At 53.9% G+C, this 24,619-nt stretch overlaps 1 long non-coding RNA gene across 1 annotated transcript; it reads right to left on the bottom strand.

Moving 5' to 3' along the window:
• Positions 1–842: 842 nt before the first annotated feature.
• On the bottom strand, positions 843–9,618 carry LOC114815506. The gene is made up of 5 exons (XR_003763292.2): positions 9,523–9,618; positions 6,629–6,860; positions 3,676–3,757; positions 2,235–2,402; positions 843–948 (listed from the first exon to the last, which is right to left on the bottom strand). It is a non-coding gene; the product is annotated as an uncharacterized LOC114815506 (long non-coding RNA).
• Positions 9,619–24,619: the final 15,001 nt, after the last annotated feature.

The following is a 24,619-nucleotide window of genomic DNA, read 5'->3' on the forward strand; positions in this document are numbered from 1 at the left end:
ATCATTAGCTGCCCCCTCCCCAAGCAGGGCCTCATTCTTTAGGGCCTGGAGGTCCAGAACAACTACACATGTCCATTTTTAGTGTGAAGTCTGCCCGCTTTGTTCCGCCACACCTCACCGCTGTTGACGTGGTCCCAGATGGGAGTCCGCATGCCTCTGCTTTTGAGAGAGAAATGGAGTGGACACGTGGATGTCATCTGTCCCGGCCCTGATCCTACACTCCCAGAAGCCACCATGGGCAGGCGCAGACAGGTACCTTCTCTGGGAGCCCATCTTGTATCGGTTCACCCTGCAGATGGGATTGTGGGCAAATAGGGTTTGACCCATCTCTAGAATTAAGGGCCCTGGGTTTTCTCAATCCCATAATCAACTCAAACAAGATCAAATCCTAGTGCAGAGCCTCAGTCTCTGTTCTTCGTCTTCCCTTCTCCAGGGTCTGAGGATGTGCAGGGTGACCCACATTCAGGACTATGGGCACAGAGAGATTTGACCCACCTATAGAAGTAAGGCCCCTGGTCTTCTCGGCCCCATGGTCATGTCCAACAGAACCAGTTTCCTGCCCAGAGCCTCAGCTTCTGGAGCCAGGCTCTGTACCAAGATCGGCAGCCCCTGTCTCATTATTCTAGCCCCCAAACTAAGGCCATCTCTCTCTCTCTCTCTCTCTCACACACACACACACACATACATATAAGCCAAACCTTCCCTTTGTGGTGGCAGCAGAGCCTATTGCCCCATCTTTCCAGGGTGGGGGAAATCTGAGAATTGATTTGACTGGACCCACACTCTAAGGGAATGGTTCTCAAGGCCAGGGCGAGCTGTTGAGCAGCCTCTACTTGCCAAGTAATAGCCGGTCAGATTCTCCCTCGAGTCATCCTATGACGAGCTGTGTATTTCAGGGTGTTGGTGCTGTGGGACTCCTGTTTGCGTCCTAGCTGATGGGTCACAGACCTGGTGGGGGGCAGGGGGTAAGGAATGGGAAAGAGCATGTTAATGACCTGTCAAGAAGCAGCAGGGCCTACTAGAGAGAGCACAGGCCTGGGAGTCAGAAGGATCTGGGTATCAAGCCTGGCCCTGCCACTTGGGTGCTGTTTTACCGTGGACAAGTCACTTCACTTCTCTGTGCCCCAGTTACCTCTCCTGTAAAATGGCGATTAAGACAGAGAGCCCCATGTGCAACAGGGACTGTGTCCAACCCCATTTGCTACCATCCACCCTCATGCTTAGTATAGTGCCTGGCACATAGTAAGCACTTAACAAAGGTCATTTTTATTATCATCGTCATTATTAAGAGTGTCACAAAATTCTGAAACACAGGGCTTTGGAGTAAACTTTTCTGCCTCCTTGGGTCAAGTGGAGGGTTTAGAACCTCCTTGCAGTTCTCATTTTACCTCTTCTTGACACCAAAAGGACCCTGCACCCCACAGTCTCACTCAATCACTCCATTGCTTTCAGGTGAGGAAACGAGTTGCACTCACAGTGCAGTTTCCATGAACAACTGTTGCCCTTCCAGCAGCCACGCACTGTTTTGGTCTCAGCCTAGATTCCCTATAATGCTCTTCTCCCAAGTCATGGGCCACGCACAGACACACAAAACCTGACATGGCAAATTGACCCATTCTTGATTCTGAGTCCTCTTTCTCCCCAGGCTGTCGCCACCACCGGCACCTAGGGGCTCCTTTTTCTGGGCACCAGAGTTCTGTGCTGGCCGATGCTAAAGACTGGACTGGGACTCAGGTAGTTTTGACCCCTCTATAGATTAAGGGCACCGGGCCTCCTCCGACCCACGGTCGAGTCAGCGGAATCTATTCCCTACAAGGAGCCGAGATCCAGGACCGGCCTCTGGGCTGCGTAAGAGGAGCTCCCCCAGCTCTAGCACCTACTTGGCACCCTGACTTGCTCCCTTTCTTTGTCCCCCCTCTGATCCCCACTTATATCAATGTCTGTCTCCCCCACTAAACTGTAAGCTCACTGTGGGCATGAAATGGGTCTGTTTATTAGGATACTCTACTCTCCCAAGCCCTCAGTATAGTGCTCTGAACACAGTAAGTGCTCAATAAATACGCTGCAATGAATGAACATCACCCTCACACCTCAAAGTCAACCCCACGATGCAAATACGTATCTCCAACAAACCCATCGCTTTCTGGAGGAGGCAGCAGATGGGCTCTGGCGACACAATATTTCACCTCAAGAAATAGGCATTGTTGCATTGGGGTTGAGGGAGTGATCTTAACTCAGTCTCTGGAGAAGCCCAGGGAGCCAGCCAGTCGGTATCCATGCTGCAAAGTCAACAGCCTCGTGGCCGTGGAGAACTCGAGCGGGGCGTGTCCAGTGGAATGGCGGGCGAGTGGTCCGTCGTGACCTAGTCCGTTCTTTGGGCCCCTTTCCTCATCTCAGCTCCTCTGTGAACACAAGCGATGGTTGGTCAAACAGGAACACCCAAATGACAGGCATGATTTTAGGGGGCACAGGGGAGGGGTCTCTACCGTGGCTACTCTTAGCCAACCAAGTTAAGACAAGTTCTTGGGGGAGCTTCCTCTTTCTTCCAGATAGGCCTCAGGACACCTTTGCTGTTTGGGTCTCCTCTGGCCACTTGAATAAGGACGTGTTCACGCCAGGGGAGAGACAGATGTTTCTCTACTGACCCTGACCTGTGTACATCGGGAATGGTGGATTCTAGACCCAAATGATGCTTGCATTGCTTACAGATCTTTTAGTCCATCCTGCACACGACACACAAACTTTGCTAACTACTGAGTACTTAGAAGGAGGGTACAGTACAATAAGGAGACATGGTCCCTGCCCTTCAGGAGATTACAGGTACCCGTCATATTCTAAGACTTCTTTCTACTTGCGCTTCGAGTGTCAAGGTGCCAAAGGGGATTAAGATTAGTGAATGCCCAGCTCTTGAACTGCTGAAAACAATGAAGTGTCAATTTTGGGGTGGAAAATAGGGTGAAAGGATGAAAAGTGAATCACACACTGCCTCCTGGAGGAGATGTGATCTCAGAAGATCCTTAAAGATCAGAGACACTGGTCTGCCACATGAGAAGGTTGGGGAGGAGTTAGAGGGTCAAAGGAAGAATAAGAGAGAGAATAATGAGAGATGAGAGACACAGAGAGAGAGAGAGACACGATGAGGAGCTCATCTCAAGAGTAAACTGTATGGGCCGAGTCATAGGGAGAGAAGAATGAGGCTAGGTAGTAGGTATCTATGGGACCATCTGATGTCTAAGGGAGTGGGGAGAGCAGGAGAATATAAGAGGATCCAACCATGGGGGTTACCCACAGGAAGTGTCAGAGGAAAAGGAAGAAAGAAAAGCCCAAGAAGGAAAACCAGGAGGGGGCTGTGAAGGGGAAATTGAGAGGACATAGAGTTCACAGGGGAACAGGGTGCTCCACATTGTCACAAGCAGCTGAGAGGACAAGAAAGACATGAAGGAGAATGAGGACTCTTTTTTAGTAGTGATAGTACTGACTCATACTTCCTACATGAAGAGCTTGTTAAGCACTGGCAGTTGCCTTGGTGACAAGAAGGGAGTTGGGGCACTGGGGGTTTAAGGCAGGAGTTAAAAGTCTAGGCCAGATGGTGAAAGCAATAGGCATGGGAGTCATTCAGGGAGGGGAAATCGCTGTAGCTGAGCAGAAGACAGGTAAAGTTAAATTCCTTCTCACCAGCTATGAGATTGTCGAGGTCGTCCTAGTACATACATTCCCTCCAGCAGCACTCTGCAGCGCGAGTGGTCTGACGGTGCTTCTGTAAGTTGAGAAGAAAATGGGAGGAGATGCAAACCAATGGGGTTTCTCCAAAATAAAGGCATTCCCCCACCCCCCTCAATCAAGTTACTTCTCAACAGCTCTGAGAGGACCACCATCTATGCCCTGGCTTCTCCACTCTTCCCTCCCCCTGCCTTTGGATTCCCACAGTCCCAACCTGGGAGAGGTCTGGACTTCAAGAACGAGAAGGTTCCAGTGCATTGGCAGACTAAGCGGGAGAGTGATATGACCTGCAGTACCCAGGACCCAATCTTTCTATGCTCCCTACAAAAACTCAGGTTGGAGGCTAAAGGACACCATTCATTCAATTGGATTTACTGAGCATTTACTGTGTGCAGAGCACTGTACTGAGTGCTTGGCAAGTACAATTCAGCAATAAAGAGAGACAATCGCTGCCCATACCAGAACAGAAAAGAAGGGAATGTGTACAAATACATGCAATCTGGACACTCACAACCCCCTCCCTGCGAATCCTTCCTTTTGTGGTGGCAACATAGTCCACAGTTTAATCTCTCACTGGTGGGGACAAGTCTGGGGCTTGGCTAGAGTGTGCCCACACTGCAAGGGGATGGTCCTCAAAGCCAGGGCCATGAATTGAATGGAAACTATTCCATCTGGTATCTGTGAAGTGCTTTCTGGGTGCCAGGCACTGTACTAAGCGCTGGGGTGGATACACGCAAATCATGTTGGACGCAGTCCCTGTCCCATGAGGGGCTCATAGTCTTAGCCCCCATTTTACCTATGAGGAAACCGGGGCACAGAGATGTGAAGTGACTTGCCAAAGGCCACCCACAACAGACAAGCAGCACAGTCCGGATTAGAATTCATGACCTTCTGACTCCCAGGCCCGTGCCTTCTCCACTATACCATGCTGCTTCTCCATCTATTGGGAGAGAAATAGCAGGTCAGATTGCGCCCTTGGACATCCTATCCCGAGCTGAGCTCTATGGGGCTTCTTTCTGTCTCTGATCTGAGAAGGCATGGAGCTGGTAATGGTGTGGGCAAAAATTGGGCTCACCACCCAAACCTCCTTTGGGTGCCTGGTGGAGAAAGCCTGGAGCATCGCTGGCAAGGAATTGAATTGTCATGGGAGATTCTCCACCGGACTTGGGTGAAACCCATTTGGGGTTGAGGAAACGGGCCTTGGAAGGCACATGTGGATTTGTGAGCCTGAGAGGACGGGTTCCCCCATCCTGCCCTCTGACGTTCTTATCTGTTGCCCAACATTTCAGTCTCCAGGAGCATCACTTCTCCCCTTCACAACATCACAAAGTCTGCCCTTTCCTCTCCACCTAAACTGCTACCAAACTAATGCAGTCACTCATCCTATCCCACCTAGGTTACTGCATCAGCCTCCTTTCTGACCTCCCAACCTCCTGCCTCTCCCCACTCCAGTCCATACCTAACTCTGCTGCCCGGATCATCTTCCTGCAGAAACCTACCGGACATGTCAACTCCCCACCTCCCAACCCCCCCGCCAAAATCTCCAGGGATTGCCTATCCACCTCCATATCAAACAAAACCTCTCACCACTGGCTTCAAAGCTCTCCATCACCACACCCCCTCCTGCCTCACATCACATCTCTCTTTCTGCAACCCAGCCCAGAACTTCACTCTTCTGGCGCTAACCTTCTCACTGGGCCCTCCACCTCTCCTGTCTTGCTGCCGACCACTGGCCCACTGATCTGGAACGCCCTCCCTCCTCAAATCTGCCAGATGATTACTCTCCCCCCACCCTTCAAACCCTTACTGAAGGAACATCTCCTTCAGGAAGACTTCCCAGCCCCACTTTTCCTCATCTCCCACTCCCTTCTGCATCTCCCTGACTGGTTCCCTCTGTTCTTCCTCCTTCCCCTCGGCACTTATGTATCCATCTGCAATTTTATTTCTTTATATTGATGTCTGTGTATTTGTATGGATGTCTGCCTTCCCGCCCTAGACTGTGAGCTCCTAGTGAGCAGGGATTGTCTCTTTATTGCTGTATTGTACTTTCCCAACCTCTTAGTACAGTGCTCTGCACAGAGTAAATGCTCAATAAAAATGATTGAATGAATGAGTGGTAAGAGATGACACAACCTAGGTTTTTTTTCCCCCTTTTGGTCACTCTTCTCCCCCTTACCTGCCCCAAAACACTGACCACCACAGCTAAGCTGACTGCAACCCTCTGCTCTATCAATACTTACCTGCCTCCTTCTGAGAACCTCAGTAAAGGCTCATTTTCCAGGGACTGGAGGTCCAGAACACCCAGTCAATTTCTATTACAAGTCACTCCAGTGTTGCTCCTCCCCACCACACCCCTGTTGGAATGGTCTCCGACAGGAGTACGCACAATGCCACTTCTCAGAGAGGAATGGGGTGGACACACGGATGCCACCCTGTCCTGCTCCTGAAACTACACTCCCAGAAGCCACCTCACTAGGCCCAAACTGGTCCCTTCAGTTGACCCCGCAGACAGGGCTGCGGGCACACCGACGTTTGACCCATCTAGAGAATTAAGGGCCCAGGTGGTTCTCAGTCTCTCTGTCAAATCAAACAGGGTGGGTTCTCCACGCCGAACCTCAGTCTCCATTTGAGTCAGCCTCTGTACCAAGAGTGGCAGCCCCATCTTCATTCTCCTTACCCCAAACTAACCCCACTCACATACATATACAAGCACCAACACAAAAGGAAAACCATCCCTTTGTGGAGGGAACATAACCCACAGCTCCATCTCTCAATGATGGGGCATTAGGAGAATTGATTTAACTGTGCCTACACTGCAAAGGGATAGCCCTTAAGGTAAGGGTGATGAATTGAGCAGTCTCTGTTTGGAGCATAATAGGAGGTCAGATTCTTCCTTGTATTATCTTACCCTGAGCTATGCACTGCTGAGGTTGGTCCTATGGGGTTCCTTTCTGTATCAGAGCCGACAGGACAGACTCGCACTCCCATTCCTGCCTCCAACTCGCTATGAGACACGGGACTCACTGCAGAGACCTCCTTTGGTTAGGAGGCAGTAGATCCTGGGTCTGATGGAAGTGAGGTGTCACCGGAGCTTCTCCACCGGTCCTGCCTGAAACCCTTCTGGAGTTGAAGAACCTGGCCTTCAAAGACAAATGTGGATGAATGAGTCTGAGGGACCGGATTACCCCACCCTGTGCTCCAGACGCTAGGCCCAGCAAAGATACTGACGACAGACAGAGAAGGATTCTCCCTTCTCCAGGAACTGAGGATCTGCAGTGTGACCCTGCAGATGGGACAGTGGACCAAGGGAGATTAGACCCATAAATAGAATTATGGGCTTCGGTTCTCTCCATTTCACAGTCGAGTCCGACAGAGAACCGGTTCCCTGCCAGAGCCTCAACTTCCAGAACCAGCCTCTGTACCAATGTTGGAAGCTCCCACCTCTCCATCTTTTCCCAAAAGCAAACCCCATCACACATTCACACACGCCACCCCACCCCCGACCTCCACCCCCTGCCACCTTGCTTTTGAACAGTTAGTATAGGTGTTGGCTCCATTTCTGCACGGGAGGGGGTTGCAGTTCTGGGAACCTGACATTAGGGTCCAGAACTCCACATCTTCCCACTCATACCTTGTCCTCCCCCTTGACTTCCATCAAGGTAGATGGCACCACCATCCCTCCTGTCTCACAAGCCCGTAACCTAGGCGTTAACCTGGACTCCTGTCTCTCAGTCAACCCACATATTAAATTAATCATTAAATTCTGTCGGTCCCACCTCCGCAACATCGCTCAAATGGGCCCTTACCTCTGCATCCAATCTGCTACCACCTCCACATAATCACTCAGCCTATCCTTCCTGCATCAGCGTCCTTGCTGACCTCCCAGCCTCCTGCCTCTGCCAACTCCAATCGACCTTCGCGTGAAACAAAAACTCCTCACTCTTGGCTTCAAAGCTCTCCATCACCTTGCCCCCTCCTACCTCACTTCCCTTCTCTCTTTCTACAGCCCACCCAGTATACGCCGCTCCTCTGCCCTTCACCTCCTCACGGTCCCTCGTTGGCGCATGTCCCGCCCGTCGATCCCTGGCCTACGTCCTACCGCTGTCCTGGAATGCCCTCCCTCCTCACATCTGCCAAACTAAGTTCCTTCTCCTTTTCAAGGCCCTACTGAGAGCTCACCTCCTCCAGGAGGCCTTCCCAGACTGAGCCCCCCTTTCCCTCTGCTCTTCCTCTCCTCTCCATTCCCCCTTCTCCCACCCTCTACTCTTTCCCTGCCCACAGCACTGTGCATATTTGTACATATCATTTATTACTATATTTTGTTAATGAGGTGTATATATCTATGATTCTATTTATCTTGGTGATATCTACGCTAGACTACTTCTTTTGCTCTGTTTTGCTTTGCTGTCTGTCTCCCCCGTTTCGACCGTGAGCCCGTTACTGGGCAGGGATTGTCTGCCCAGTAGAGGCCCAGAAACAGGTGAGGTCAGGGACAAAGGGGGCACCTAGAGAAAATGTGTGGGGAGCGGAAAGGGTGGACCCGTGGAAATGGTTAGACCAGGGCAACGGGTGAGGCCGGGAGCAAAGGTTTGGCGAGAGGAAAGGGTTCAGCCGGGAGAAGAAGTTAGGCTGGGAGAAAAGGTTAGTCCAGGAGAAAAGGTTTGGCTACGGAAAAGAATTGGGCCATGGAAAAATGTTAGGCCAGGAGAAAAGGTCAGGGTGGGAGAAAAGGTTGGGCGAGAGGAAAAAGTGAGGGGAGTTGGAAAGGTGAGGTCAGTGGCAAAGTGGAGACGGGGGAAAGCCTTAGGCCGGAAGAAAAGGTCAGACCGGGAGAAAAGGTTTGGCTGGGAGAAAAGTTTTCGCTAGGGGAAAAGGTTGCCTGGGGGAAAGAATTGGGCCGAGAAAAAAGTCAGACCAGGAGAAAAGGCTTGGCAAGAGGAAAAGGTTGGTCCAAGAGAAAAGGTTCGGCCGGGAGAAAAGGTTGGGCGAGAGGAAAAAGTCAGGGGAGTTGGAAAGGTGAGGTCAGGGGCAAAGTGGAGACGGGGGAAAGGTTAGGCCGGGAGAAAAGGTCAGACGGGGAGAAAAGTTGAGGCCGGGAGAAAAGGTGGCCTAGGAGAAAAGGTTTGGAAGGGAAACAAGGTTGGGCGAGAGGAAAAGGTTAGGCCAGGGAAAAAAATTGGCTAGGTGACAAGGTGAGGTGAGTTGGAAAGGTGAGGTCAGGGGCAAAGTGGAGACGGGGGAAAGGTGAGGCCGGGAGAAAAGGTCAGACCAGGAGAAAAGGTTTGTCCAGAAGAAAAGTTCAGGCCGGGAGGAAAGGTTACGCCGCGAGAAAAGGTCGGGCCGGGAGAAAAGGTTTGGCTGGGAGAAAAGTTTTCGCTAAGGGAAAAGGATTGCCTAGGGAAAAAGGTGAGGCCAGGGAGAAAGTTCGGCTAGAGGAAAAGGTCAGATGAGGGGAAAAGGTTTGCCCAGGCGAACAGGTGAGGCCAGGAGAAATGGTTTGGCTGGGGAAAAGGTCACAACAGGGAAAAAGGGCAGACCAGGAGAAAAGGTTAGGGACAATGAGGGGAAAAAGAAGGTGACCCGGCTGGCCTCTGGGGAAAGCTCCTGCGAAGCCGAATCCTCCTCCTCCTCCTGCGCATTTGGGGGAAGACAGGAGGAGGCCTTTTCCTCCAGGGCCTGGCTGGGCAGCAGCTCGGTCCGCGAGCCTTCCCGGGCGACGACGAGGGCGACTCCGAGGGTTCTCCCACTCCTCCCCACCCCGTCCCCGCCCCCAGGACTCACGGGCAACTCCTCCTCGCTCACCTGGGCTCTGTCAAGCACGGGGTAGACCCGCCAAGGGGCGGGCAGCAGTCTCCAGCTCGCCCGAGATGGCCGGGGAAGGCCCGGCACGCCCCACCGGGTTTCTGGCCTGGGAGGGAAAGTGAAAGGCCCCAGTGAGCTCCCCAGCTCCACTACTCCCTCCATTTCCCTTTCCGGCTCAGCCCTGCACCTCGTCAGCGTCGTCCCCCTCCCCACCCCCGCCCGCACTCAGCCCAGAAAGAGTCCCGTCGTCCCATTCCCTTGGGCCAGAGCCCGCGAGTCTGATCCGGGGTGGACCGGGAGGGTCTCCTCGGGGGCCAGGGCCTCCCCGGGAAGGGGGCCCCGGGGGTGGGCCTTCTCCGTCCGTGGCCAATCGGAGACGACTCGCGTCCTACCCAGAGACCGGGCCCCTGGTCTCCCCGGAGCGGCCTCGGCCTCATCTCCCTGCTTCCCCCCAGGATTCACCCAGACACACGCACACACACACACACAGACACTCAGATGCCCCCCTGCCCCCGCCCTTCGCTCTGGGGGTAGCAGCGCAGTCCACTCAGGAAGGCAGAAACGCTGCCGGGGGAGGCTGTCCACAGGCGAAGAAGCGAGAGGCTCCTCAAAGCCGAGCAGCAACACGCAGCAACCCTTTGTTGCGGACAAAGGGTGCGGGGCCAGGCCCGTAAGGCCAAAGCAGGGGCCGGGGGTGAGGGAGCCGACCCAGAATGGAACGCTCAGGGCTTGGGGACAAGGCTGCAAGGCGGAGGCTGGGGGCTGGGGGGCGGCAATGGTAAGGAAATGAGGTGAGGTCCGAGGCCCCTGCTCCGCTCGGGGCCTGGGGGCAAGGCGCTTCACTCCTCTGGGCCTCAGGGAGCGCCTCGGTTCGAGGGGGAGGGCGGCGACAGGAAGCCCCACGGGGGACCATCTGATGAGCCGGGAGCTCCCTCAGCCTTTCGAAGGGGGCTCGGCACCTAGGCAGCGTGCCAGAAAGACTCGGGAAGGAAGGAAAGGGCAGCGCGGGGCCCGGGTGAGCCGAGGGGCAAGGGGAGTCAAAGGGGAAGGGGAGGCCAGGGGAAGAGAGGAGGCTAGGGCAGAAGAGGACAGGAGGGCAAAAAGGTGGCCGAGGGGAAAGGTGGACGCGAGGGGCAAAGGGGAGTCCGGGGAAGACGGAAGGCCGGGGGCAAAGGAGAGGCCAAGGCGAGAGGAGAGGCCCAGAAAAAGGTGAGGTCAGGGAAAAAGGGGGGGCCTAGAGAAAAGGGGTGGGGAGCGGAAAGGGTGGACCCAGGGAAATGGTTAGACCAGGGCAACAGGTGAGGCCGGGAGAAAAGATTTGGCGAGAGGAAAATGTTCGGCCGGGAGAAGAAGTTAGGCCGGGAGAAAAGGTTTGGCTACGGGAAAGAACTGGGCCAGGGAAAAATGTTAGGCCGGGAGAAAAGGTCAGGCCGGGAGAAAAGGTTGGGCGAGAGGAAAAAGTCGGGGAGTTGGAAAGGTGAGGTCAGGGGCAAAGTGGAGACAGGGGGAAAGGTTAGGCCGGAAGAAAAGGTCAGACCGGGATCAAAGTTCAGGCCGGGAGAAAAGGTTGCCTAGGAGAAAAGTTTTGGCTGGGAAACAAGGTTGGGTGAGAGGAAAAGGTTTGGCTGGGAGGAAAGGTTAGGCCGGGAGAAATGTTTCCGCCGGGAGCAAAGGGTTGTTGAGAGGAAAAGGTCAGATTAGGAGAAATGGTTTGGCTAGGGGAAAAAGTGAGGTGAGTTGGAAAGGTGAGGTGAGGGGCAAAGTTGAGACGGGGGAAAGGTGGGGCCGGGAGCAAAAGTTAGGCCAGGAGAAAAGGTCAGACGAGGAGAAAAGGTTTGTCCAGGAGAAAAGGTTAGGCCGGGAGAAAAGGTTAGGCTTGGAGAAAAGGTTGGGCCGGGAGAAAAAGGTCAGACCAGAAGAAATGGTTTGGCTAGGGGAAAAAGTGAGGTGAGTTGGAAAGGTGAGGTCAGGGGCAAAGTGGAGACGGGGGAAAGGTTAGGCCGTGAGAAAAGGTTTGCCTAGGGAAAAAGGTGAGGCCAGGGAGAAAGTTCGGCTGGAGTAAAAGATCAGACGAGGGGAAAAGGTTTGGCTAGGCGAACAGATGAGGCCAGGAGAAATGGTTTGGCTGGGGAAAAGGTCACAACAGGGAAAAAGGGCAGACCAGGAGAAAAGGTTAGGGACAATGAGAGGAAAAAGAAGGTGACCCGGCTGGCCTCTGGGGAAGGCTCCTCTGAAGCAGAATCCTCCTCCTCCTCCTCCTCCTCCTGCGGACTTGGGGGAAGAGACGAGGAGGCCTTTTCGTCCAGGGCCTGGCTGGGCAGCAGCTCGGTCCGGGAGCCTTCCCGCGCGACGACGAGGGCTGCTCCGAGGGTTCTCTCCCCACGCCCCCACCCCCAGAACTCACAGGCAGCTCCTCCTCGATCGCCTGGGCTCTGTCAAGCACGGGGTGGACTCACCAAGGGGCGGGCAGCAGCCTCCAGCTCGCCTGAGATGGCCGGGGGAGGCCCGGCACGCCCCACCGGGTTTCTGGCCTGGGAGGGAAAGTGAAATGCCACAGTGAGCTCCCCAGCTACACTACACCCTCCATTTCCCCTTCCGGCTCACCCCAGCACCTCGTCGGCTTCGTCCCCCTCCCCACCCCCGCCCGCACTCAGCCCGGCAAGAGTCCCATCGTCCCAGTCCCTTGGGCCAGAGCCCGCGAGTCCGATCCGGGGTTGACTGGGAGGGTCTCCTCGGGGGCCAAGGCCTCCCCGGGAAGGGGGACCCGGGGGTGGGCCTTCTCCATCCCCGGCCAATCAGAGACGACCCGCGTCCTGCCCAGAGGCCGGGCCCCTGGTCTCCCCGGAGCGGCCTCGGCCTCATCTCCCTGTTTCCGCCCAGGATTGACCCAGACACACACACACACACCCATCCTCCCTTCGCTCTGGGGGTAGCAGCGCAGTTCACTCAGGAAGGCGGAAAAGCTGCCGGGGGAGGCTGCCCACAGGAGAAGAAGCGAGAGGCTCCTCAAAGCCGAGCAGCAGCATGCAGCAAACCTTTGTTTCGGAAAAAGGGTTCGGGGCCAGGCCCGCAAGGCCAAAGCGGGGGCTGGGGGTGGGGGGGTGGGGGACCCGGAATGGGACGGTCAGGGCTTGGGGACAAAGCTGCAAGGCTGAGGTTTGGGGCGGGGGGGGGGACATCTTAAGGAAATGATGTGCGGTCCACGGGCAAGGCACCCCGGCGCGGTCCCTTCTCCGCTTGGGGCCTCGGGGCAAGGCACCTCACTCCTCTGGGCCTCAGTGACCACCTCGGGTCAAGGGGGAGGGCGACAAGGACCCCCACGGAGGACCATCTGATGAGCCAGGAGCTCCCCCGGCCTTTCCAACGGGGCTCGGCACCTAGGCAGCGGGCCGGAAAGACTCGGGCAGGAAGGAAAGGGCAGGGCGGGGACCAGGTGACCCGAGGGGAAAGGGAAGCCAAAGTGGCAGGGGAGGCCAGGGGAAAACAGGAGCCTAGGGGAGAAGAGGACAGGAGGGGAAAAAGGTGGCCGAGGGGAAAGGTGGACACGAGGGGCAAAGGGGAGTCCGGGGAAAAGGGAAGGCCGAGGGCAAAGGAGAGGGCAAGGCGAGAGGAGAGGCCCGGAAAATGTGAGGTCAGGGAAAAAGGTGGGCCTAGAGAAAATGGGTGGGCAGCGGAAAGCGTGGACACATGGAAATGGTTAGACCAGGGCAACGGGAGAGGCGGGGAGAAAAAGTTTGGTGAGAGGAAAAGGTTCGGCCAGGAGAAGAAGTTAGGCCGCGAGAAAAGGTTTGTCTGGGAGAAAAGGTTTGGCTATGGGAAAGAACTGGGCCAGGGAAAAATGTTAGGCCAGGAAAAAAGTTAGGCCAGGAGCAAAGGTAAGACCAGGAGAAAATAGGCCAAGAAAAAAGGTTTGTCCAGGAGAAAAGGTTTGGGTAGGATAAAAGGTTTGGCTACGGGAAAGAATTGGGCCAGGGAAAAATGTTAGGCCAGGAAAAAAGGTTTCACTGGGGGAAAAGGTTTAGCCAGGAGAAAAGGTTTGGCTAGGAGAAAAGGTCTGTCCAGGAGAAAAGGTTTGGCTACGGGAAAGAAATGGGCCATGGAAAAATGTTAGGACAGGAGAAAAACGGTCAGGCCGGGAGAAACGGTCAGGCCGGGAGAAACGGTCAGGCCGGGAGAAACGGTCAGGCCGGGAGAAACGGTCAGGCCGGGAGAAACGGTCAGGCCGGGAGAAACGGTCAGGCCGGGAGAAACGGTCAGGCCGGGAGAAACGGTCAGGCCGGGAGAAAAGGTCAGGCCGGGAGAACAGGTCAGGCCGGGAGAACAGGTCAGGCCCGGAGAAAAGGTCAGGCCCGGAGAAAAGGTTTGGCTATGGGAAAGAACTGGGCCAGGGAAAAATGTTGGGCCAGGAGAAAAGGTTTCGCTGGCGAAAAAGGTTGAGCCAGTAGAATAGGTTTGGCTAGGAGAAAAGATTTGTCCAGGAGAAAAGGTCAGGCCGGGAGAAAAGGTTTGGCGAGAGGAAAAAGTCAGATGAGTTGGAAAGGAGAGGTCGGGCAAAGTTGAGACAGGGGGAAAGATTAGGCCGGGAGAAAAGGTTTGTCCGGGAGAAAAGCTTTGGCGAGAGGAAAAGGTCAGACGAGGAGAAAAGGCTTGTCCAGAAGAAAAGTTCAGGCCGGGAGAAAGGTTTAGGATGGGAGAAAAGGTCAGGCCATAGAAAAAGGTCAGACCAGAAGAAATGGTTTGGTTGGGGAAAAAGTGAGGTGAGTTGGAAAGGTGAGGTCGGGGCAAAGTTGACAGAGGGGGAAAGGTTAGGCCGGGAGAAGAAGTTAGGCCGGGAGCAAAGGTCGGGCCGGGAGAAAAGGTCAGGCCGGGAGAAAAGGTTTGGCTAGTGGAAAAGGTCAGACCAGGGAAAAAGGTTAGGCCAGGAGAAAAGGTTGGGCCGTGAGAAAAGGTTACGCCAGGAGAAAAAGTTTACTAGGAGAAAAGGTCTGGCTAGGGGAAAAGGTTTGGCTACGGGAATGACTTTGGCCAGAGAAAACAGTCAGACCAGGAGAAAAGGTTGGGCGAGAGGAAAAGGTTTGTCCAAGAGAAAAGGTTCGGATTGGGAGAAGAAGTTAGGCCGGGAGAAAAGGTTTGGCGACAGGAAAAAGTCAGTTGAGTTGGAAAGGTGAGGTCAGGGGCAAAGTTGAGACAGGGGGAAAGATTAGGCTGGGAGAATAGGTTTGTCCGGGAAAAAAGGTTTGGAGAGAGGAAAAGGTCACACAAGGGGAAACGGTTTGTCCAGGAAAAAAGGTCAGGCCAGGAGAAAAGGTTTGCCTAGGGAAAAAGATCAGATGAGGGGAAAAGGTTTGGCTAGGCGAAAAGGTGAGGTGAGTTGGAAAAGTGAGGTCAGGGGCAAAGTTCAGACAGGGGGAAAGGTTAGGCCGGGAGAAAAAAGTTAGCCAAGGAGAAAAGGTTTGCCCAGGAGGAAAGGTTAGGCTAGGAAAAAAGGTTTGCCTAGGGAAAAAGGTTAGGCCAAGGAGAAAATTTGGCTAGAAGAAAAGGTCAGACGAGGGGAAAAGGTTTGGCTAGGGGACAAGGTGAGGCCAGGAGAAATGGTTTGGCTTGGGCAAAGGTCAGAACAGGGAAAAAGGGCAGACCAGAAGAAAAGGTTAGGGACAGTTAGGGGAAAAATCAGGTGACCCGTCTGTCCTCTCTGGAAGGCTCCTGCGAAGAAGAATCCTCCTCCTCCTCCTGCGCATTTGGGGGAAGACAGGAGGAGGCCTTTTCCTCCAGGGCCTGGCTGGGCAGCAGCTCGGTCCGGGAGCCTTCCTGGGCGAGGACAAGGGCTACTCCGAGGGTTCTCCCCCACCTCCCGCCACCTCCCCGCCCCGGCCCCAGGACTCACGGGCAGCTCCTCCTCGCTCGACTGGGCTCTGTCAAGCACGGGGTAGACCCGCCGAGGGGCGGGCAGCAGCCTCCAGCTCGCCCGAGATGGCCGGGGGAGGCCCGGCACGCCCAACCGGGTTTCTGGCCTGGGAGGGAAAGTGAAAGGCCACAGTGAGCTCCCCAGCTACACTACACCCTCCATTTCCCCTTCCGGCTCACTCCAGTACCTCGTCGGCTTCATCCCCCTCCCCACCCCCGCCCGCACTCAGCCCGGCAAGAGTCCCATCGTCCCAGTCCCTTGGGCCAGAGCCCGCGAGTCCGATCCGGGGCGGACCGGGAGGGTCTCCTCTGGGGCCAGCGCCTCCCTCGGAAGGGGGACCCGGGGGTGGGTCTTCTCCGTCCCCGGCCAATCAGAGACGACCCGCGTCCTGCCCAGAGCCCAGGCCCCTGGTCTCCCCGGAGGGGCCTCAGCCTCATCTCACATCTTCTCCCCAGGATTCACCCAGACACCCAGACACACACACACACACTCCCCCCACCCCCCTTCGCTCTGGGGGCAGCTGCGCAGTCCACTCAAGAAGGTGGAAAAGCTGCCGGGGGAGGCTGCCCACAGGAGAAGAAGAGAGAGGATCCTCAAAGCTGAGCAGCGGCACGGAGTAACCCTTTTTTTTTGGAAAATAGCTTCGGGGCCAGGCCCGCCAGGTCAAAGCGGGGACTGGGGGTGGGGGGAGGCCGACCTGTAGTGGAACGCTCAGGGCTTGGGGACAAAGCTGCAAGACTGAGGCTCAGGGCGGCGGGAGGGGGAGCAATGGTAAGGAAATGATGTGGGGTCCACGGGTAAGGCACCCTGGCGCGGCCCCTTCTCCACTTGGGGACTGGGGGCAAAGCACTTCACTCCTCTGGGCCTCAGTGATGGCCTCGGTTCAAGGGGGAGGGCGACAGGGAGCCCCACGGGGGACCATCTGATGAGCCTGGATCTTCGCCACCCTTTCCAACGGGCCTCTACACCTAGGCGGCGCGCCAGAAAGACTCGGGAAGGAAAGAAAGGCCAGGGCGGGGACAAGGTGAGCCGAGGGGAAAGGAGAGGAAAAGGGGAAGGGGAGGCCAGAAAAATAGGTTAAGCCAGGAGAAAAAGTTAGGCCGGGAGAAAAGGTTAGGCCGGGAGAAAAGGTTGGCTAGGGGAAAACGTGAGGTGAGTTGGAAAGGTGAGGTCAGGGGCAAATTTGAGACGGGGGAAAGATTAGGCCAGGAGAAAAGGTTTCGCTGGGGAAAAAGGTTTGGCGAGAGGGAAAGGTTCGGCCAGAAGAAAAGTTTAGGCTGGGAGAAAAGGTTTGGCTAGGGGAAAAGGTGAGGCTGGGATAAAAGGTTTGGCTAGAGGAAAAGTTCAGATGAGGGGAAAAGGTTAGGCCAGGAGAAAAGGTTAGGACGGGAGAAAAGGTTAGGCCGGGATAAAAAGTTTGGCTAGAGGAAAAGGTCAGACGAGGGGAAAAGGTTAGGCCGGGAGAAAAGGTTAGGACGGGAGAAAAGGTTAGGCTGGGATAAAAGGTTTGGCTAGAGGAAAAGGTCAGATGAGGGGAAAAGGTCAGGCCAGGAGAAAAGGTTAGGCCGGTAGAAAAGGTCAGGCCGGTAGAAAATGTTAGGCCTGGAGAAAAGGTTAGGCCGGGAAGAAAGGTTTGGCGAGAGAAAAGAGTTCGGCTGGGAGAAGAAGTTAAGCCGGGAGAAAAGGTTTGGCTAGAGGAAAAGATTTGGCAAGAGGAAAACGTTCAGTCAGGCAAAGAAGTTAGGCCAGGAGAAAAGGTTTGTCCAGGAGAAAAGGTTTGTCCAGGAGAAAAGGTTTGGCTAGGGGAAAGAATTGGGCCAGGGAAAAGGTTAGGCCGGGAGAAAAGGTTAGGCCGGGAGAAAAGCTTAGGCCGGGAGAAAAAGTTAGGCCGGGAGAAAAGGTTAGGCCGGGAGAAAAAGTTAGGCCGGGAGAAAAGGTTAGGCCGGGAGAAAAGGTTAGGCCGGGAGAAAAGGTTAGGCCGGGAGAAAAGGTTAGGCCGGGAGAAAAGGTTAGGCCGGGAGAAAAGGTTAGGCCGGGAGAGAAGGTTAGGCTGGGAGAAAAGGTTCGGGCGAGAGAAAGAGGTTCGGCCGGGAGAAGAAGTTAGGCCAGGAGATAAGGTTTGGCTAGAGGAAAAGGTTTCGCGAGAGAAAAAGGTTTCGCAAGAGGAAAAGGTCAGATGAGGAGAAAAGGTTTGTCCAGGAGAAAATGTTTGGTGGGGAGAAAAGGTTAGGCCGGGAGAAAAGGTTAGGCCGGAAAACAAGGTTTGGCGAGAGGTAAACATCAGACGAGGATGAAAGGTTTGTCCAGGAGAAAAGGTCAGACCAGGAGAAAAGGTTAGGCCGGGAGAAAAGGTTAGGCTGGGAGAAAAGGTTAGGCCGGGAGAAAAGGTTAGGCCGGGAGAATAGGTTTGGCGAGAGGAAAAGGTTTGGCCAGGAGAAAAGGTGAGGCGGGAGAAAAGGTTTGGCGAGAGGAAAACGTTCGGTCGGGAGACGAAGTTAACCCGGGAGAAAGGGTTTGTCTAGGAGAAAAGGTTAGGCCAGGAAAAAGGTTAGCCCGGGAAACAAGGTTTGGCGAGAGAAAAAGGTCAGATGAGGAGAAAAGGTTCGTCCAGGAGAAAAGGTTTGGATAGGGGAAAGAATTGGGCTAGGGAAAAATGTTAGGCCGGGAGAAAAGGTTAGGCTGGGGGAAAAGGTTAGGCCGGGAGAAAAGGTTGGACCAGGAAAAATGGTCAGGCCAGGAGAAAAGGTTTGGCTAGGAGAAAAGGTCTGGCGAGAGGAAAAGGTCAGAAGAGGGGAAAAGGTTTTTCCAGGAGAAAAGGTTTGTCCAGGAGAAAAGGTTTGGCGAGAGGAAAAGGTTCGGCCGGGAGAAGAAGTTAGGCTGGGAGAAAAGGTTAGGCCAGGAGAAAAGGTCAGACCAGGAGAAAAGGTCAGGCCAAGAGAAAAGGTTTGACTACGGGAAAGAATTGGGCCAGGGAAAAAGGTTAGGCCAGGAGAAAAGGTTTGCCTAGGGGAAAAGGTTTGGCTATGGGAAAGAATTCGGCCAGGGAAAAAATTTAGGCCAGGAGAAAATGTTTAGCTATTGGAAAAGGTTAGGCCAAGAGAAGAGGTTAGCCCAGGAGAAAAGGTTTGGCTAGAGGAAAAGATCAGATGAGGGGAAAAGGTTTGGCTAGGCGAAAAGGTGAGGTGAGTTGGAAAAGTGAGGTCAGGAGCAAAGTTTAGACAGGGGGAAAGGTTAGGCCGGAAGAAAAAAGTTAGCCAAGGAGAAAAGGTTTGCCCAGGAGGAAAGGTTAGGCCAGGATAAAAGGTAAGGCTGGGAGAAAAAGTTTCCCTAGGGAAAAAGGTTAGGCCGGGGAGAAAGTTTGGCCAGAGGAAAAGGTCAGACGAGGGGAAAAGGTTTGGCTAGGTGAAAAGGTGAGGCCAGGAGAAAAGATTTGGCTACGGGAAAGAACTGGGCCAGGGAAAAATGTTAGGCCAGGAGAAAAGGTTTGGCGAGAGGAAAAAGTCAGGTGAGTTGGAAAGGTGAGGTCAGGGGCAAAGTTGAGACAGGGGGAAAGGTGAGGCCGGGAGAAAAGGTCGGGCCGGGAGAAAAGGTTTGTCCAGAAGAAAAGGTTAGGCCGGGAAAAAAGGTCAGACCAGGAGAAAAGGTTAGACTGGGAGGAAAGGTTAGGCCGGGAGAAAAGATTTGGCTAGGGGAAAAAGTGAGGGAAGATGGAAGGGGAGGTCAGGCCAAAGTTGAGACGGGGGAAAGATTATGCCAGGAGAAGAAATTAGGCCGGAAGATAAAGTTTGGTGAGAGGAAAAGGTTCGGCCGGGAGAAAAGCTTTCGCAGGGGAAAAAGGTTTGGCCAGTAGAAAAGTTTAGGCCAGGAGAAAAGGTTTGGCTAGGGGAAAAGGTTAAGCCAGAGAAAAAGGTCAGACCGGGAGAAAAGGTTTGGCTACGGGAAAGAATTGGGCCAGGAGAAAAGGTTTCTCCAGGAAAAAAGGTTTGGCTAGGGGAAAAAGTGAGGTGAGTTGGAAAGGTGAGGTCAGGGGCAAAGTTGAGACAGAGAGAAAGGTTAGGCCGTGAAAAGAAGTTAGGCCGGGACAAAAGGTTAGGCCAGGAGAAAAGGTTAGGCCGGGAGAAAAGGTTTGGCGAGAGGAAAAGGTCAGACGAGGAGAAAAGGTTTATCTGGGGAAAAGGTTCGGCCGGGAGAACATGTTAGGCCGGAAGAAAAGGTTAGGCCGGGAGAAGAAGTTAGGCTGGGAGAAAAGGTTAGGCCAGGAGAAAAGGTTAGGCCGGGAGAAAAGCTTAGGCCAGAGAAAAAGGTCAAACCAGGAGAAAAGGTTTGGCTACGGGAAAGAATTGGTCCAGGAGAAAAGGTTTCTCCAGGAAAAATGTTTGGCTAGGGGAAAAGGTTAGGCCATGAGAAAAGGTTTGGCTAGGGGAAAGAACTGGGCCAGGAGAAAAGGTTTCTCCAGGAAAAAAGGTTTGGCTAGGGGAAAAAGTGAGGTGAGTTGGAAAGGTAAGGTCAGGGGCAAAGTTTAGACGGGGGAAAGGTTAGGCCGTGAGAAGAAGTTAGGCCGGGACAAAAGGTTTCGCAGGGGAAAAAGGTTTGCCCAGTAGAAAAGATTAGGCCAGGAGAAAAGGTTTGGCTAGGGCAAAAGGTTAAGCCAGAGAAAAAGGTCAGACCGGGAGAAAAGGTTTGGCTACAGGAAAGAATTGGGCCAGGAGAAAAGGTTTCTCCAGGAAAAATGTTTGGATAGGGGAAAAGGTTAGGGCAGGAGAACAAGTTAGGCTGGGAGAAAAAGTTAGGCCGGGAGAAGAAGTTAGGCCGGGAGAAAAGGTTAGGCCGGGAGAAAAAGGTCAAACCAGGAGAAAAGGTTTGGCTAGGGGAAAGAATTGGGCCAGGAGAAAAGGTTTCTCCAGGAAAAAAGGTTTGGCTAGGGGAAAAGGTGAGGTGAGTTGGAAAGGTGAGGTCAGGGGCAAAGTTGAGACGGGGGAAAGGTTAGGCCGTGAGAAGAAGTTACGCCGGGAGAAAAGGTTAGGCCGGGAGAAAAGGTTAGGCCGGGAAACAAGGTTTGACGAGAGGAAAAGGTCAGACGAGGGGAAAAGTTTTAGCTAGGGGAAAAACGTTAGGCCGGGAGAAAAGGTTAGGCCGGGAGAAAAGGTTAGGCCGGGAGAAAAGGTTAGGCCGGGAGAAAAGGTTAGGCCAGAGAAAAAGGTCAAACCAGGAGAAAGGTTTTGGCTACAGGAAAGAATTGGGCCAGGAGAAAAGGTTTCTCCAGGAAAAGTGTTTGGCTAGGGGAAAAGGTTAAGCCAGAGAAAAATGTCAGACCGGGAGAAAAGGTTTGGCTAGGGGAAAGAATTGGGCCAGGAGAAAAGGTTTTTCCAGGAAAAAGGTTTGGCTAGGGGAAAAAGTGAGGTGAGTTGAAAAGGTGAGGTCAGGGGCAAAATTGAGATGGGGGGAAGGTTAGGCCGTGAGAAGAAGTTAGGCTGGGAGAAAAGGTTAGGCCCGGAGAAAAGGTTAGGCCGGGAAACAAGGTTTGGCGAGAGGAAAAGGTCAGATGAGGGGAAAAGGTTTAGCTAGGGGAAAAGGTTCGGCCGGGAGAAGAAGTTAGGCCGGGAGTAAAGGTTCGGCCGGGAGAAAAAGGTTCGGCTAGGGGAAAAAGTGAAGTGAGTTGGAAAGCTGAGGTCAGGGGCAAAGTTGAGATGGGGGAAAGAATAGGCCGGGAGAAGAAGTTAGGCCGGGAGAAAAGGTTTCGCTAGAGGAAAAGTTCAGACGAGGGGAAAAGGTTAGGGCAGGAGAAAAGGTTAGGCCGGGAGAAAAGGTTAGGCCGGGAGAAAAGGTCAGGCCAGGAGAAAAGGTCAGGCCAGGAGAAAAGGTCAGGCCAGGAGAAAAGGTCAGGCCAGGAGAAAAGGTCAGGCCAGGAGAAAAGGTTTGACTAGGAGAAAAGTTTTCACTAGGTGAAAAGGTTTTGTTAGGGGAAAAGATTTGGCTACAGGAAATGGTTAGACCAAGAGAAAAGGTTTGGCTATGGGAAAGAATTGGGCCAGGGAAAAATGTTAGGCCAGGAGAAAAGGTTTGCCTAGGGAAAAGGTTGGTCCAGGAAAAAAGGTTTCGCTAGGGGAAAAGGTTAGGCCAGGAGAAAAAGTTAGCCCAGGAGAAAAGGTTTGACTACGGGAAAGAATTGGGCCAGGGGAAAAGTTAGGCCAGTAGAAAAAGTCAGGCCAGGAGAAAAGGTCAGGCCAGGAGAAAAGGTCAGGCCAGGAGAAAAGGTTTGGCTAGGAGAAAAGTTTTCGCAAAGGGAAAAGGTTTGGTTAGGGGAAAAGATTTGGCTACAGGAAATGGTTAGACCAAGAGAAAAGGTTTGGCTATGGGAAAGAATTGATCCAAGGAAAAATGTTAGGCCAGGAGAAAAGGTTTGGTCAGGAGAAAAGGTTTGGCTAGGGGAAAAGGTTTGGCCAGGGGAATAGGTTTGGCCAGGGGAATAGGTCAGACCAGGAGAAAAGGTTAGGCTGTGAGAAAAAGGTCAGACCAGGAGAAATGGTTTGGCTTGGGAAAAGGTCAGAACAGGGAAAAAGGGCAGACCAGGAGAAAAGGTTAGGGGAAATTAGGGGAAAAATAAGGTGACCCGTCTGTCCTCTCTGGAAGACTCCTGCGAAGAAGAATCCTCCTCCTCCTCCTCCTGCTGATTTGGGGGAAGAGAGGAGGAGGCCTTTTCCTCCAGGGCCTGGCTGCGCAGCAGCCCGGGCGACGACGAGGGCTAATCCGATGGTTCTCCCCCACCTCTCGCCCTCCCCCCAGGACTCACGTGCAGCTCCTCCTCACTCGACTCGGCTCTGTCAAGCACGGGGTGGACCCGCCGAGGGCCCGACAGCAGCCTCCAGCTCGCCCGAGATGGCCAGGGAAGTCCCGGCACGCCCCATCGGGTTTCTGGCCTGGGAGGCAAAGAGAAAGGCCAGAGTGAGCTCCCCAGCGACACTACTCCCTCGATTTCCCCTTCCGGCTCACCCCTGCACCTCGTCGTCATCATCCCCTTCCCCACCCCTCGGCCTCATCTCCCTTCTTCCCCCCAGGATTCACCGCCCCCCCACACCCTTCGCTCTGGGGGTAGCAGCGCAGTCCACTCAGGAAGGCGGAAAAGCTAACTGGGGAGCTGCCCGCAGGAGAAGAAGAGAGATGATCCTCAAAGCCGAGCAGCAGCACCGAGCAACCCTTTTTTTCGGCTTCCCCTTCTCCGCTCGGGGACTGGGGGCAAGGCACTTCACTCCCCTGGGCCTCAGTGACCGCCTCGGTTCAAGGGGGAGGGCGACAGGGAGCCCCACGGGGGACCATCTCATCAGCCTGGAGCTCCCCAGCCTAACGGGGCTCGCACCTAGGCAGTGCGCCAGAAAAACTTGGGAAGGAATTAAAGGGCAGGGCGGGGACAAGGTGAGCCAAGGGGAAAGGGGAGCAAAACGGGAAGGGGACGCCAGGGGAAAACAGGAGGCTAGGGGAGAAGAGGACAGGAGGGGAAAACGGTGGCCGAGGGCAAAGGTTGACGCGAGGGACAAAGGTGAGTCCGGGGAAAAGGGAAGGCCAGGGGGCAATAGAGAGGCCAAGGCGAGAGGAGAGGCCCGGAAGAAAGGTGAGGTCAGGGAAAAAGGGGGGCGTAGAGAAAATGTGTGGGGAGCGGAAAGGGTGGACCCATGGAAATGGTTAGACCAGGGCAACAGGTTAGGCCGGGAGAAAATGTTAGGCCGGGAGAAAACGTCAGACCAGGAGAAAAGGTCAGGCCAGGAGAAAAGGTTTTCCTAGGGGAAAAGGTTAGGCCAGGAGAAAAGGTCAGGCCAGGGAAAAAGGTTAGGCCAGAAGAAAAGGTCAGGCAAGGAGAAAAGGTTTGGCTAAGGGAATAGGTTATAGGCCAGGAGAACAGGTTAGGCCAGGAGAAAAGGTTTGGCTAGGGGAAAAGGTCAGACCAAGGAAAAAGGTTACACCAGGGAAAACGTTAGGCCTGGCCAAAAGTTGAAGTGAGTTGGAAAAGTTAGGCCTTGGGCAAAGGTTAGACGGGGGAAAGGTTAGGCAAAGGGAAAACGTTAGACTAGGAGAAAAGGCTTCGCTAGGGGAAAAGGTTTGGCTAGAGAAAAATGTTTGGCTAGGGGAAAAGGTCAGGCTAGGGAAAAAGGTTTGGCTAGGGGAAAAGGTTTGGCTAGGGGAAAAGGTTTGGCTAGGGGAAAAGGTTTGGCTAGGGGAAAAGGTTTGGCTAGGGGAAAAGGTTTGGCTAGGGGAAAAGGTTTGGCTAGGGGAAAAGGTTAGGCCAGGAGAAAAGGTTTGGATAGGGGAAAACCTCAGGCCAGGAGAAAAGGTTTGGCTAGGGAAAAAGGTTAGTCCGGAAGAAAAGGTCAGGCTAGGGAAAAAAGTTAGGCCAGGAGAAAAGGTCTGGCTAAGGGAAAACCTCAGACCAGGAGTAAAGGTTTGGCTAGGGAAAAAGGTTAGGCCAGGAGAAAAGGTCAGGCTAGGGAAAAGGGTCAGACCAGGAGAAAAGGTTTGGCTAGGGGAAAAGGTCAGGCGAGGAGAAAAGGTTTGGCTAGGGAAAAAGGTCAGACCAGGGAAAAAGGTTAGGCGAAAAGAAAAGGTTTGACTAGGCGAAAAGTTCACATGAGGAGAAAAGGTTTGGCTAGGGGAAAAGGTTTGCCTAGGGGAAAAGGTCATGGCAGGAAAAAGGTTTGGCTAGGGGAAAAGGTCAGGCCAGGAGAAAAGGTTTGGCTAGGGGAAAAGGTTTGGCTAGGGGAAAAGATTTGGCCAGAATAAAATGTCAGGAGAGGAGAAAGGGTTTGGCTGGGGGAAAGGTTAGGCCAGGAGAAAACATTTGGCTAGGGGAAAACCTCAGGACAGGAGAAAAGGTTTGGCTAGGGAAAAAGTTTAGGTTAGGGGACAAGGTCAGACCAGGGAAAAAGGTTACGCCAGGGAAAACGTTAGGCCTGGCCTAAAGGTGAAGTGAGTTTGAAAAGTTAGGCCAGGGGCAAAGGTTAGACAGGGGGAAAGGTTAGTCAAAGAGAAAGGTTAGGCAAAGGGAAAACGGTAGGCTAGGAGAAAAGGCTTGGCTGGGGGAAAACATTAGGCCAGAAGAAAAGGTTTGGCTAGGGGAAAAGGTTGGGGAAAAATAGGGGAAAGGTAGGGTGACCCGCCTGTCCTCTCTTGCATTGTTCTTTTATTGCCATCGTTCTTTTATTG

This window comes from Ornithorhynchus anatinus, chromosome 12, assembly GCF_004115215.2.
Source record: "Ornithorhynchus anatinus isolate Pmale09 chromosome 12, mOrnAna1.pri.v4, whole genome shotgun sequence".
In the NCBI taxonomy this organism is placed as follows: Eukaryota; Metazoa; Chordata; class Mammalia; order Monotremata; family Ornithorhynchidae; genus Ornithorhynchus; species Ornithorhynchus anatinus.